This window comes from Hyaena hyaena, unplaced genomic scaffold (genome assembly GCF_003009895.1).
Source record: "Hyaena hyaena isolate Hyena2069 unplaced genomic scaffold, ASM300989v1 scaffold_199, whole genome shotgun sequence".
Taxonomy (NCBI): Eukaryota; Metazoa; Chordata; class Mammalia; order Carnivora; family Hyaenidae; genus Hyaena; species Hyaena hyaena.
This window is the reverse complement of record NW_024080831.1, coordinates 313,770-327,228: the sequence shown is the minus strand read 5'-3', so window position 1 is coordinate 327,228 and position 13,459 is coordinate 313,770.

Below are 13,459 nucleotides of genomic sequence, written 5' to 3'. Positions count from 1 at the left end.
AAGCTGGTGCAATCCCTCTGGAAAACAGTGTGGAGGTTCCTCAAAAAATTAACAATAGAACTCCCTTATGACCCAGCAATAGCACTGCTAGGAATTGAACCAAGGGATACAGGAGTGCTGATGCATAGAAGCACATGTACCACAGTGTTCATAGCAGCACTTTCAACAATAGCCAAACCATGGCAAGAGCCTAAGTGTCCATCAACTGACGAATGGATCAAGAAGATGTGGTTTATCTATACAATGGAATACTACATGGCAATGAGAAAGGATGAAATCTGGCCGTTTGTAGCAACGTGGATGGAACTTGAGGGTGTTATGCTGAGCAAAATAAGTCAGGCAGAGAAGGACAGATACCATATGTTTTCACTTATAGGTGGATTAGGAGAAGCTTAAGGGAGGACCATGGGGGAGGAGAAGGGGGAAAATAGTTGAGAGAGGGAAGGAGGCCAATCATGAGAGACTTTTGAATGCCCTCAGAACAAACTGAGGGCTGATGTGGGTGGGGGAGGGGGAAAGGGGGGTGATGGGCATGGAGGAGGGCACTTGTTGGGATGAGCATTGGGTGTTATATGGAAACCAACTTGACAACTATGAAAGAAGAATAAATAAATAAATAACTCTTTAAATTGAAAGTCACTCATTGATTTAGTTATTAGTCATCCATGTCCTCACTGTAGACGGCTATCATGAATTATACACTATCTTCATTGGTGTCAATTTATCAGCCAGAAATGTAAATCCTTCTCTAATGTATTCATATGATTCACTCTTCATCATTAACTGGATTATTAAACAAGACAAAAGTCTATTCATTATTATTCTATTTGGAAGTTATCTCTCCTATTGAATTATTGCTTTTTATATGATTAATTATAGTTCTATCCTTGAATAGGAATAATTTCTACCTATTTTATTGCTTTTCATTTCCTATTAACTTTTTCCCTGAAATTTCTTTCAGTTTTGTGTATGTAAAGATGATGAAAGAATGTACGTTTCCTATGTGCCTCAATTGGGAATCTATACTATCTTGTTTCTTTTAGTGAAATGTTCTAAAAATGCCTTTCCAAACTGAATTAAAATGGCATACTCAGCTTTATAAACTTTTAAGTAAGCACCTTGCTTCCTATTTATATTCAAGGTTCTCTTCTGAGTCTTCAAAAGTAGTTTTTAGAGTCTTTTAAAGGTTGCTGTCCCCATGTTGCAAGGGTGAACAGATTTATAATTACAGGACAACCATTATCTACATAATTCCAAAGCTGGGCACTGTAGGTCACATTCAAGCTGAAATGAAACATCTGGTCCTGCACATTTTGGACAATAGAAATATTCTTGGAAGCCATTCCCATACCAGACACCCAACAATAACTCAGCCATACATGGAAGTGATAGTGATTTAAAACCACACAGTTATATCCCAATAGATGAGATAACTAAATGAAATAAGCCCCCAGCTCAACTCCCCCCTTGCCCACATATCCAAAATGCCCATGGGCCACCTGGGATAAGGGGGAATATGAGGAAGAAAAAATTGCAGCAGAAAGAGATAATGGACTTAACCAATTGCAATAAAAAGTGTTTATTTTAAGGAAGTGTTTAACTTGAAGGAAGTCCCAAATGCCAAATCTAGGAAAATTTGAGCAATAAAATAGATAAGGAGAGTAATGGATTTAACTTGTAGAAAAAAATTAATGTCTATTGGTTCATGGTGATACAAACAAAATAGCTGATTTAGTAATAAAGAAATGGGGGAGAAGGGACCGTTTTTCCTTATAGAAAGTTCCAATTAATAATTGTATTAAAGAGAAGATGAAAATAGAAAATCACCAATTGGCAAAGAGCGTAGCCATAATTGTTGCAGGCAAGAATCATCAATGGATGCTAAAGTCAGTATGGGAAAGTATGATGATAAACAGAATATTTGTATAGTATCGAAGTATCTCCTCATCAGATACTTACTGATTCCTATGGGATGCTGGGGGTGGGGGAATCAAATTCTACAGAGGAGAAGCCTCACAGACACCTTAACCAAATGGTCAAAGTTAACATGACCAGAAATAAGACACATCAATATCATGTACCACCTGATATAATGTCCAAGAAGAACATAGCATCCCTGTCAAGTCAGTGAACTCTTTAGGGATCCATTGGTTTGGGGCATGGGGGGACATCTTTTGAAAATAAAGGACAAATTATTGTATCTCACACCTGTCATCACTACGAAAAAAGCCCAATGCCCGGTAGGCCTCTTCAGGATCTGAAAGCCACTTAGTGATATGGTTCTGCCCTGTTTACCAGATAACACAGAAAGCTGTCAGCTTCAAGTCACAGCAAAACTAAGATGCAATGCAAAAGCCATATTTCTTAGACTGAATGATTAATCAGACTCTATTGATATTAAAGTTACCTGCAGTGGGGGAAAAACATCATGTGGAGCTTATGGCATGCCCCAAAAGGGGAATCACAATGTAGACCCCTAGGATTCTGGAGCAAGGCCATGTCGTCTGCAGAGAACATCTATATGCCATTGGAAACATAGCTTCTGGCATGCTACTGGTCCTGATAGAGCTGGAGCATCTGACAAGTGACCATGTGACCAAAGCTACCCATCACGAGCTGGTTGGCAACCAACCTACCAAGTCATTGGGCTGGCAGACCCAACAGCAATCTGTGTGTAATGGAAGTGGTATATCTGGGGTTGGACATGGGCAGGGCCAGAGGGCAGTGTAAACTGTGCTGGTAGATGGCCCAGATGCCCATGTCATCCACCACTGCTGTACCAAGTTCTCTCCCTTAGATAAAATGTATGGCCACATGGGGGATGACTTCCATCAGCCAAGCTGATGGAGGAAGAAAGAGGCTAAGATGCGATATGTGGCTTGGTTTGGAGATGCTAGCCAAAAATGGACTTCTGTGGCCATACAGTCCCACTCGGGGCAGTCCTGAAAGACAATGTTAAGAGAATCCTCTCACTAGGCAGAACACATCATCGTTTACTTTGTGCAGAATGGAAATAGGAATACAACTCAGGACTGTGGGAAATGACGAGGCCGGTTGGCCAGGGGGCTGAAAAGAGAAAGATTACCGGACTGGAGCCTGAGAAGAGCATGGCGGTTGGCCTATGGGAATGGGCTTGCAGAGTGAAGATCTTTGTACTGAATGTTAATACCCACCAGAGAGCATCTACCATGGAGGAGGCACAAACTGAAAATGGGGTGCTATCCTCTAGGATGTAGTTAATACCCCCAATAGAAGACTATTATATAATTTGATATCCCCCAAAAGTAGGATACATGGGTCCAGGAACCAAGGGGTAAAAGTATAAAAGGCTTTGCATTCCTTTATTTCGAGTGTCCTGCCTGGGCAGTTAATGCTTCTCCCTGCTGCAACATTAGACTCTGTAGGTCTAGAGGTCTTGATTCCCCGAAGGAAACATTTGTATCTGGAAACATAGTAAATGCCCCATTAAACTTGAAGCCTCAGTTGCTGCCTAGTTACTGTAAGCTTCTTGTACTAAAAGAAGGAGGTGAGAAAAGGAGTCCTCCTACTTGCAGGGCAATTGACCTTGACTGTCAGGAGGAGGTAGGGCTGCTGTAACACAGTGACACCAGGTGGTATATCTCCTTTTCTTGGTATTCTTTCTTGGTACAGCTTTTCTTGGTACTCTCCTCCCTCTTCTGATGATAACTTGACAAGTGCAGCAGCCATGGCCAGAGAACAGCATACTGACCAGAAGCTCAGGGATGATGGTTTGGGTCATCCTAGCAAAGTCAACAGCAAGAGGAATATAAAACGGGTAATTGTGCCCTTGAGACCAACTGCACCCATTTGAATTATAGATCATCCTTCTCTAATCTTCCTCTGGAAAGTGGTAAAGGGGACCAACTTTTGCCAACCTTTGCAGAGCTGCCCCCATATAGAGAACTTCCCTACCAACGTCCAAGCAGTGCACTAAAGCAGATACTCTGGCGCCTCACCCAGAGCCTCCATCTAGGGTTAAGGTTCCCTGTCCCTCAGCTGCCATAAGTGTTGGCTGTTGACTGCTCATACCCACACCCTCTAGAAATTGCCCTCCACTAAAGGGAGTGATATGGGGAGCAAGCTGGGGCTCCATTGTCTTAGTCTGGGTCAGCTCCAAAGAACCACCCCTGTAGAATTGGCTGAGGCCTCTGTTGCAACTTCACCACACTGTGACCCCACCCTATGTTCACTCCTGCTTCCTCACCCCCTGTTTCTGGGTGTTGTTCCCAGAAACAATCACCCTGCATACAAACTTCCTGCAAACAAGTGCCTGCTATAGTCTGTTTCTCAAGGAACTTGACTCAAGACTCCCAGATTTTCCCATGCTCTTGACACAAGTATGAGTGTTTGCCCCCACACCTAATGGTCCCAACTACTATAGATGAGGGGGAATGATGTGAAGCATCACGTGGACACAGAGGGCAAGCCAGAAGTAAAATTTGCGGTTTTCAGCCATTGAGCTGTGACTATTGCTTGTTCCCACAGCATAACCAAACCCATCCAGACTGATACAGAATTGATATAGTAATTGTGCCTTTAAAATTTTGCTGATTTGGGGCCCAGGTTAGAGGTGGCCCAGGCCAAACCTCAATGTGTGAAGCAAATGTAGGTCTGAGCTTACGGATGACAAATTAGAATCAGGTAGGAAAGAGAGAAATGAAGTCAAGGAGGCTAAGTGCCAGCTCATTGGAGCTCTTCTGGAGGCTGGCTGAGAGTTGCAGGAAGGAATTCACTTAGGATTGCCTGCAGTGGTTGTTGGATAAGTCTGGAACACAAGGATGAATTGCTAGTCAGCAGGTCCCGGTTAGAGGTGGTTAGCCAGATGTCCATGTGGTTTCAGGCCACTGCCAAGAGTTTTTTGTGGGTAATCCAGAGGGTTCTGGATTCCAGTGGAAAGTGAGGCGATGCCTGTATCTGTGAGAAAAATAAAGATTAATACTTCAGAGTTGTGTTCCAGGTCTTCATTCAACAGGAGGTATGGGTCTAAGGCAAAGCTCTGGACACTGGAGGGTGCCTTCAGAGACAAGAGAACTTGTTAAAGTCTTTCCCAAAGAGATGTAAGCAATCATTTTTGCTGACTAAACTTGACTAGTCACCAGGCTCTACATCATGGTCCTGTTTGTGTCCAGGTAGGTGGTAGAGTTTCTTGAGCCTGTGAATGTGTCCTTGACACCCTTGTGAATGCCTTGCCATATAACACAATGTTATCTGGCTCAGAAATGTTCCATTGCTGTAGCAGCTGAGGAAAAAGCCCGTTAATATTTCATGAAGCAAAGTCTTGGGAATTTGTGTGTTGTTGACCTAAACAACCTGAGAGCCGTTAAGTGGGGCATCTGGCCTTTTGCATCTAGTTTCGGCACAAATCTTGGCCAGTTTGTTAATTTTAATCCCATGCTGATATTTCATTCCCTCTGCTCACTGCAGACAATGTGGGCATTGACAGCGTGAATAATTCTGTGAGCTGTCAAATGCATGTCTCTCTGGTTGTGGTGATTCTGAATCTGGGAAGGAAGTTTTGTGGAAGTCTTTTGCTGATCACCACCGCTTCAGCCTTGGCAGACAGATACACGCTTCTACCATCATGAAGAGACCGTAAATTACTAAAACAGGTCCATATTGAGAGCATTCTCCTTATCTGGATAAATTGAGTTTGAATTTTAATTACAAATAACCCCCAGGGAAGGGAATAAACTGCTTTTCTCTGTTTTGATAGCCGCCCCTGCTCCCTTTTCAGCTGTGAGCCTGGTACATAGGGCAGCTCTTGGTGTGCTATTTGGGTAGACAGAGAACACTGTGGACAAACCAGTCAAGCCTCCTGTTTCCTAACCTCCCTCCTTTGTTACCATGGGTCATGTCATGAGTCATCGGTCATGGGTGAGCAAGGGGGGGGGGGGCAATGCTTTTTATGCCAAGCAAGATATGGGTGCAAAAGACCTCTGCCCATCTCCTAAGATTCTGATCTGAATCTGATGCCTCATCCAAAAGTATTGCCTGAGGGGAGTGCTAAGCTCATGAAGTTGGAAGGAAGCCATAGGATGTGTGTAGCCAGTGGCCAAGGCTGGGTTATGAGCCAAAGCAAACACCTTTTTATATAACATAAAGATACCAGAAGTTGTAATTTTTCCATTCTCAGAAAATGCCCAAAGGCAGAGCCGGTGTCAGACTTTGAAGAGGTGGGTGTACCCAGCTAAGGTGAGGGCAGCAGTCTGCCCCCAGGAGGCCAGGCCCTCTTGCAACCCCCTGGGGAGAACAGATTGTAACCCTAACCCTAAAACTAACACTAATCTTTTTTTTTTTTCCTTCTTAAACCAATGACTGCTTTACAGTCACTGCTAAACCCTTCAGAACACAATAACCCTGTGAGATAATCTTATCTCCATTTTACAGATGGAAGAAATCAGAGTCCAAGTGGCTGGTGAGTTCCATAGGCCAAGCCTGGTCTTGAGCTCAGGTCCTTCTGCCTCCAAAGCACTTTCACCTCACCTCTGAGACAAACCTTCCCTTCCATGCAAAATGGCCCCCTCTTTTGTAGTGCAAGCCCATGCTGGAGACTTGCTGATGAATCTGTGTGTCCAGGGAACATAGCAGGAGAAAAGAGATCTACCTTATTCGGCTGCGTGTTCCTTCATCTTTTCCTTCATTCTCCATGCATTCACTTAACAAATATTCATTGAACTGTTACTATGTCCCAGATACCCAGCTAAGTGCTGTACTAGGTAAGCAAAACAGATGGTCCACTGAGGAAATCAGACACTAAACATGTAGACACACGCATAAATACATAATTACAAACGGTTGGAAGGCCTTTTCTCCAAAGTTGGGTACCATCGGTCGCAGCAATACTAGAAAAGCAATTTCAGTCGTGTGGTTGGTGAATCGGAACTGAGAAGTCCCAGTTCACCCCTGCTCAAAAGAAATAGATGTGTATCACGCAAACCGCATAGGCAGGTGTAGTTTCTAAGAGCAACATTAGGGCAGGTGCGAACAAACAGATGAAATTAATTCTAATAATATATTTTATTTAACCCAATATGTTCAAAATATCATTTCAACAATATCTCATTATTGATGAACTAGTTTACTTTTTTTTTCAGACTGTCACCAAAATCCAGTGGGTTTAAGGCTTATAGCAGATGTGAATTCAAAACAGTCTCAATTCAAATGCCCAATACTACACACTGGTTGTGGTTGCACAGTACCCATTTAGTAGACACTGACAGAGTAATCTAGCATGTATTTTGGTGGTTTTCAACCTTGGTTAACAAAGGAATTGCTGGAGGATCATAGATTCTCATTTGATTGGTGTGGGGGTGGGCTGGGGTTGGGGAGAGGGATTGCCTGGGTGTCAGTATATTTTAAAGCTCCCCAGGTGATTTCAATGTGTAACACACTCCAAGCAATAGCACTTTGCACCCAAAGTCTTCAGATCATTCAAAGTGACAAGGTGCTTCATGGTTAGGCAGCTGGCTAACCCCTACCCTCTACCCACCATGAGCTCAGCCCTGGCCCCAGGCTCTAGCCAGGCACCTCAGTCTGAAAAGCTGGGTTGAGGAGTCCCAGGGCAGCTGTGATGGCCGGCGTCCCCACCTTGGCCGCTGGTCCCACTCTGACCTCTCACAAATCTGACTCTACCTTCACTGTTGCTAATCTCCTGTGCTGAGCCTCTCTTGCTCCAGGAATCCACCTTGCCTCCCTAGTCTTGGCCTGCCTTGGTCTCTTGCTTGTCCCCCAACTTTCCTATCCTGCCCTCTCAGAGTACCTGTTGGGGCTTCTACCCTTTTTCCCACTTGCTGGGACACCTGCTACCTCTCTACCAGCTCCTTGAACTTCTCTGGATCCCTGGGCCCACCAGCTTGGCTGCTGTCTCTACACAATACCCCAACTCTGCCCAGCACCTGGCTCACTTTCCCTGCCTTGGTGATTAAACTTTCCCTGCCTGATACTTATCAGGGCATCTCAAGCTCAAGTTCCTCTACCCTCAGATCATAATAGGCTCATTAATCTTTATACCCAGGCACTTCAACCTGCCCAGGAAACAAGAGCTTCACTTATTTCTATTTTTACCCTCTCTCCTTACCTTTATTTATTTTATTTTAATCTTTTTTTTTTCTTTAGTCTCCAGCTGTTTCTCCTGTTCCAGACCTGCCTCCCCAATGGAGAGAACAGAAAGTCTAATCAATAGCAGAACAGGCATGTCGCCCACAGCCACCATGAGAGGTGTTTGCTCCTGAGCTGACTCACTGCCCATGACTGGTTTGGGAGCATGGAGAAGGATCCAAAGCCAGTGGAGAAAAGTTCCTTGGGAGATATGGTTTCAATCTCAGTTTTCTCTTGGAGTCTTTTGTGTGAGTCTTGCATGAGTTTTTCTTCCCAGAGTCCTAATAACAGTATTGTTACAACCAGCCCTGTGGTCATCTTATGAGGGTAGTAGAAGCCTTGGCTGAGAAGTTCATAGTTTCTATGCTATTTTGCATAATCATACAGCTGATGTCTCCAGAGTCAAGCTTGTGAGATAAATAAAATTAAGGCTGTGAGGCTGTTATCTAAAACCCACCACAACTCTATTCCCACCAGGGATTTAGGGAAAGATGAAGAGAAGACAAGAAGAATTTCTAAATCCACTCATTATACATACAGAGGCCAGGACTTAGGAGGCTCTTCTAGGTGTGAGGGCAGGAGGGATGACTTTACGTGGGGCAAATTCCTGCTGTCGGGCCACTAGGTGGACTTTCTCAGGGAGCCAGCCAGTCCAGCCCTCTCCTTGAACTCTGTGTCCACATATCATCATCCTGGCCATTGAGTAAAGGTCAAGTTTATCTTTGGATCATTCAATCCTGCCCGTTAACCTAGAATTTAACAGCATTAATTGGTAGGGTGAGCATTGCAGAACTGTAATGTGGGTGGGTTGGTGGGTGGATGGATGGATGGAGGGATGGATGAGGGCCTACCCTGCTGATCATGAAAATAATTTATTCTTTTCTTTTATGTGCAGTGAGGTAATATTTGGAAACATTAATTGATACACTTTTGTCCCCGAAAACATATTTTTATTTCTTGACTTTTCCACCTATAAAAAGTAAAAGATCAAAATAGTATCTTTTTCACCAGACTATTGAGAGAATTAAGTGAGATAATGTGGGAAAGCTGTTTAGCCAGGGTATTAACTCATAGGAAGAGGTCAATACAGGCAGCTATTGTTATTTTTCCCATTTTACATTAATAACTTGTTCAGGATCATATGGTTAGTAAGTATAAAACGTGGATGTATCCTGCCCATTGGGAAGCAGCTTCTGGCTTGGATTTCTCCAGAAACTCACTCTTTCCCCTTAGGCCCCTTGGAAGGAAAATAGTATCACTAAAGCCTCTTGATACAAGTGTAGACCAGTCCTCTCCTCCTTCACATGGTCATGCTCCTGTGCTGGAAGGAAAAAAAAAAAGAGGTGTGTGTATGTGCATGTGTGTGTGTGTGCGTGCACAAGTACGTGCACATGTTGAGGGTAGAGGTAGAGAAGAAGTCTGCTATCCCATTTGGAAAATTATATACATGGGAGGACTCAGGTGTGCTTTCTTGGAAACCCTTATAGGAATGGAAGCTCGCAATTTTTATATTGGGAGCCCAGCCCGTGTGACTCTGATGGTCCCTCAGATAGGAGGAGAATGCAAAACCAGGGGGGAACAGAAGAGGAGCTAGCTGTTCAGACCTCCCCCTGCTCCTTCCTTGGGACTCTTCAAAATAAATACACCTGGGGCGCCTGGGTGGCTTAGTCGGTTAAGTGTCCGACTTTCGCTTAAGTCATGATCTCGCGGTTCGTGGGTTCGAGCCCCGCGTCGGGCTCTGGGCTGACTGCCAGAGCTCAGAGCCTGGAGCCTGTTTCAGTCTGTGACTGCCTCTCTCTCTGACCCTCCCCTGCTCACGCTGTCTCTCTCTCTCTCTCTCCTAGAAATAAAAATTTTAAAAAAACACAAAATAAATACACCTGCCGAAGCATCTTTGGAAAAGCAGGGGCCTCCGCAGCTCCCTTCATCCCCATGCCCGCTTGCCCTGAATGTCATATACGGTCTGAGGAACCTCTAAATGGAAGAAGAAAAGGGAAAAGCCCAACCTCTGAGAGGTGGTCTTATTTGAGTAGAATAAAGTGTTGCCAGGTAAATCAGCCTTTGCGGCTAGAAGCACAGTCTGTAACTCCCTATTGGTTTCTAACCTTCACTATAGGGTTCCTTCCATTCTGAGGCCCCAGAAGAGTTCAGGACTGAGAGCACACAGCTTGACAAGAGCCAGGACTCCCCTCCCAGTGTTCAACCCGCCCGCAGCTACAGACTGCAAAGCGTGGACCTGAGCAGAGAGGTGACTTGTCAAATAGGCGGCCCCCATGCATCCTCAAGACTCAAGATTGTTCCTCAAAGAGTATGTAGAACCAACCCCAAGGGCGACATTGTTGAAAGCAGAGCAGCCACTGCATTTTCTCTGGTCATATTTCACCTGTAACTTATAACTTTCATTTTTCTGATGCTAACAGCAAAATCTCCATCTGAAATTATAGTTAATTTGAACCCTTTTAAAGCTATATTTCCATAAGAGCCTTCAACTTTTCTTGTTTTTTAAAAACAGTTTATTTATTTATTTTGAGAGACAGCGAGTGCGCTCTCATGTGAGTGGGGGAGGGGCAGAGAGAGGGAGATTGAGAATCACAAGCAGGCTCCCTACTGTCAGCGCAGAGCACAACGCAGGTCTCAAACCCATGAACTGTGAGATCATGACCTGGGCCAAAATCAAGAGTTGGATGCTTAACCAACTGAGCCACCTAGGCACCCCAAGGACCTTCAAGTTTTAAATGTAGCATCCAAAACACTGGCTTTCCTTAAATATGTCAGTGAAGTAGCTAGGGCATACAGCTTGGATGACACACATTCATTGTGAACGTACTTCAAAGGTTCTCTAAGAGGAGCCAGTGAAGCAGTCATGTGGCAGAGAACCCACGTGCCACTTAAAGGACACCCATACATGAAAAGTCAGCTTTGGTAAAACAGCTAAGTTACCGAAGATAAGTTTTTAATTTTGTAAGATTTTTTTCAGGATTCCTTTTGATAGAGTCCCTCTGGATCACTTACCATATAGTCTGATTTACAAAAAGCCCATCAGGTCACAACACACAATGTAAAAGTGAAATGGTTTGGTTTGGCTAGAAAAGAAAGGAAAATCTATTGCTCATAGTAGAATGGCAAGGGTAATGTCTAGTTGGCCTTGGGGAGCACCTTTCCTGGAATTCTTAGCAGGATCTATCTTCTAAGAGACGGTCCTAGTAATTCACGACTGTGACCAGTGCAGACAAGGAGCTTCTGTGGCTTATAAGTAAAGTTACGAGGAAGGAACAGCCACTATTATATCACACCAGTGTCAAAGATGACGGAGGCTGTTGGAGATGGACCGGGACAATGGGGACAGGCTTATGTTGCAATGGGGACAAGGCTTAAACCTTGAGAGGGATCACGGTTCAGGAGTCAGACAGGCAGGTAAGAACCAGGGGATTCATGGAAGCCAAATTATAAAGCAAAGTTGTGGTGCTGAGGTCAGTGAACTTGGGGGTTCGTGGGATCTGAGGCTTCAGCCAGGCATAGGTTCAGAAACTAGAGTTGGAGGTAAATGTGAAGATTGGGGGCATCATCAATGTTAGCCAAGGAATCCCAGACCGGTAGGTGTGGGAAATGTCAACTCTAACTCAGAGGGAAGAAGATTGCTTGTCTAGACTCTAGAAGGTAAGCCAGAGGTCAGGCTGGAAGCCACAACTCACATGTAATGGTTTCTCCTTCGAAGAGGTAGGTGGTAGTGTAATGTGCAAAGGAACAGGAAATTAAATCTTACTCTCTCCTGACTCCCTATCTATAGCCCAAGCTCTTATCTTCCCGTAACCCTCGTTACCTGAGTGAGATACATAACCAACTTGTCAGGGATCCAATAAGAGAGATAAGATGGTCTTCCCAAAGCCATGTCTTCTGCACATTATTGGACCCAAGGAAGTGCTCCCATGAGAGAAATTAAATCCCAGGGATTTCAGCATTTGACTTGCTGCCGCAAATTTGGCAAGCGGTATCCCAGCTTGGAGAAGACCCGGGGTGCCTCTAACAGCGAGGAACTGCTGACTGCAGTGGCCTCCTGTCGGCCCTATGACTTTGGAGGTTTGAAAACAAGGGAAGAAGAGAGAGAGCTCTGCCCACCGCCATTTCCCCCCTGAGCTATTCCTCAGTGCGCATCATGAGTGGAATGCCTAATAGGGGGAAGGTGATGAAAAAGACGCCTTCAGAGAGGCAGTGTGCATATTTGCATAATGGAAATGGGGGGAGAGAGGGTGAGAAGGGAGCAGAGAGGCAAAGGGCCCAAGCTGAGTTAAATCACTGCAGACACTGTGTTCTCCTGTATTGGGTGACGGCTCCAGCAGGTCCATTTTCATCCGCGGCGAAGATAAAAACGGGAGGCATCCCCACCAAATCAGAGATACGCTGGAACTGTCAGGAAAAGCTAAAGCATCAGAGAGCGCCATTTGGGCCAAAATTCATCTCAACAAGCTAGGAAAAGTTGGACTTTAATCAGAGAAATGGAAAGGCCCTCACTAGGGTCCAAAAACGAGAGCCACAGGGTACAGAATGCGCAAGGCACTGCGGCGGGACAGCAAGCCAGGAGGGCGCCTGGACTCCCTGCCGGGTCACGGGAAGTGTGCTTACCTGCGAGGTGAGAGTGCGCTTCTCTTGCACATTGGCACGGGCACCACAGGCGCCTGCGGGCGGTTCTGCAGGAAGCACTTCCACAGAAGAGAGATAGCAAGCGCCAGCGTGGTAGCAGGATTCAACACCAGGTGCTTCAGAGAACCCCATGAGGACCTGGCCGTGCACCCCGCAGGGAAGAGCCCCGGGCAGGGTGACCTGTGTAATTCACAGTGCCCAGAGCAAAAGGAAAATGGGGAAGAAAAAAAGGGTGACTAAAGATACTACAGTGTAAGGCTTTTTCCATTAGAATTATGTTTACTCAAGGGGCGCCTGGGTGGCTTAGTCGGTTAAGCGTCCGACTTTCGCTTAGGTCATGTACTCGCGGTTCTTGGGTTCGAGCCCCGCGTCGGGCTCTGTGCTGACTGCCAGCTCAGAGCCTGGAGCCTGTTTCAGTCTGTGACTCCCTCTCTCTCTGACCCTCCCCTGCTCACGCTCTCTCTCTCTCTCTCTCCTAGAAATAAAATAAAACAAAAACAAAAAAATAAAATAAAATAAAATTATGTTTACTCATGAAAACATAAAACATAGGGTGATAAATAACAGTATAGGAGTCGCAACCGAAATTCGTAATTTGCATAATAACATTTTGATGTCATCATTTTATAATACAGTAAATAACAATACTTTATTAATGTGATATATTGAGCGATCATAAGATTTCTCTGCAAATTCATTTCCA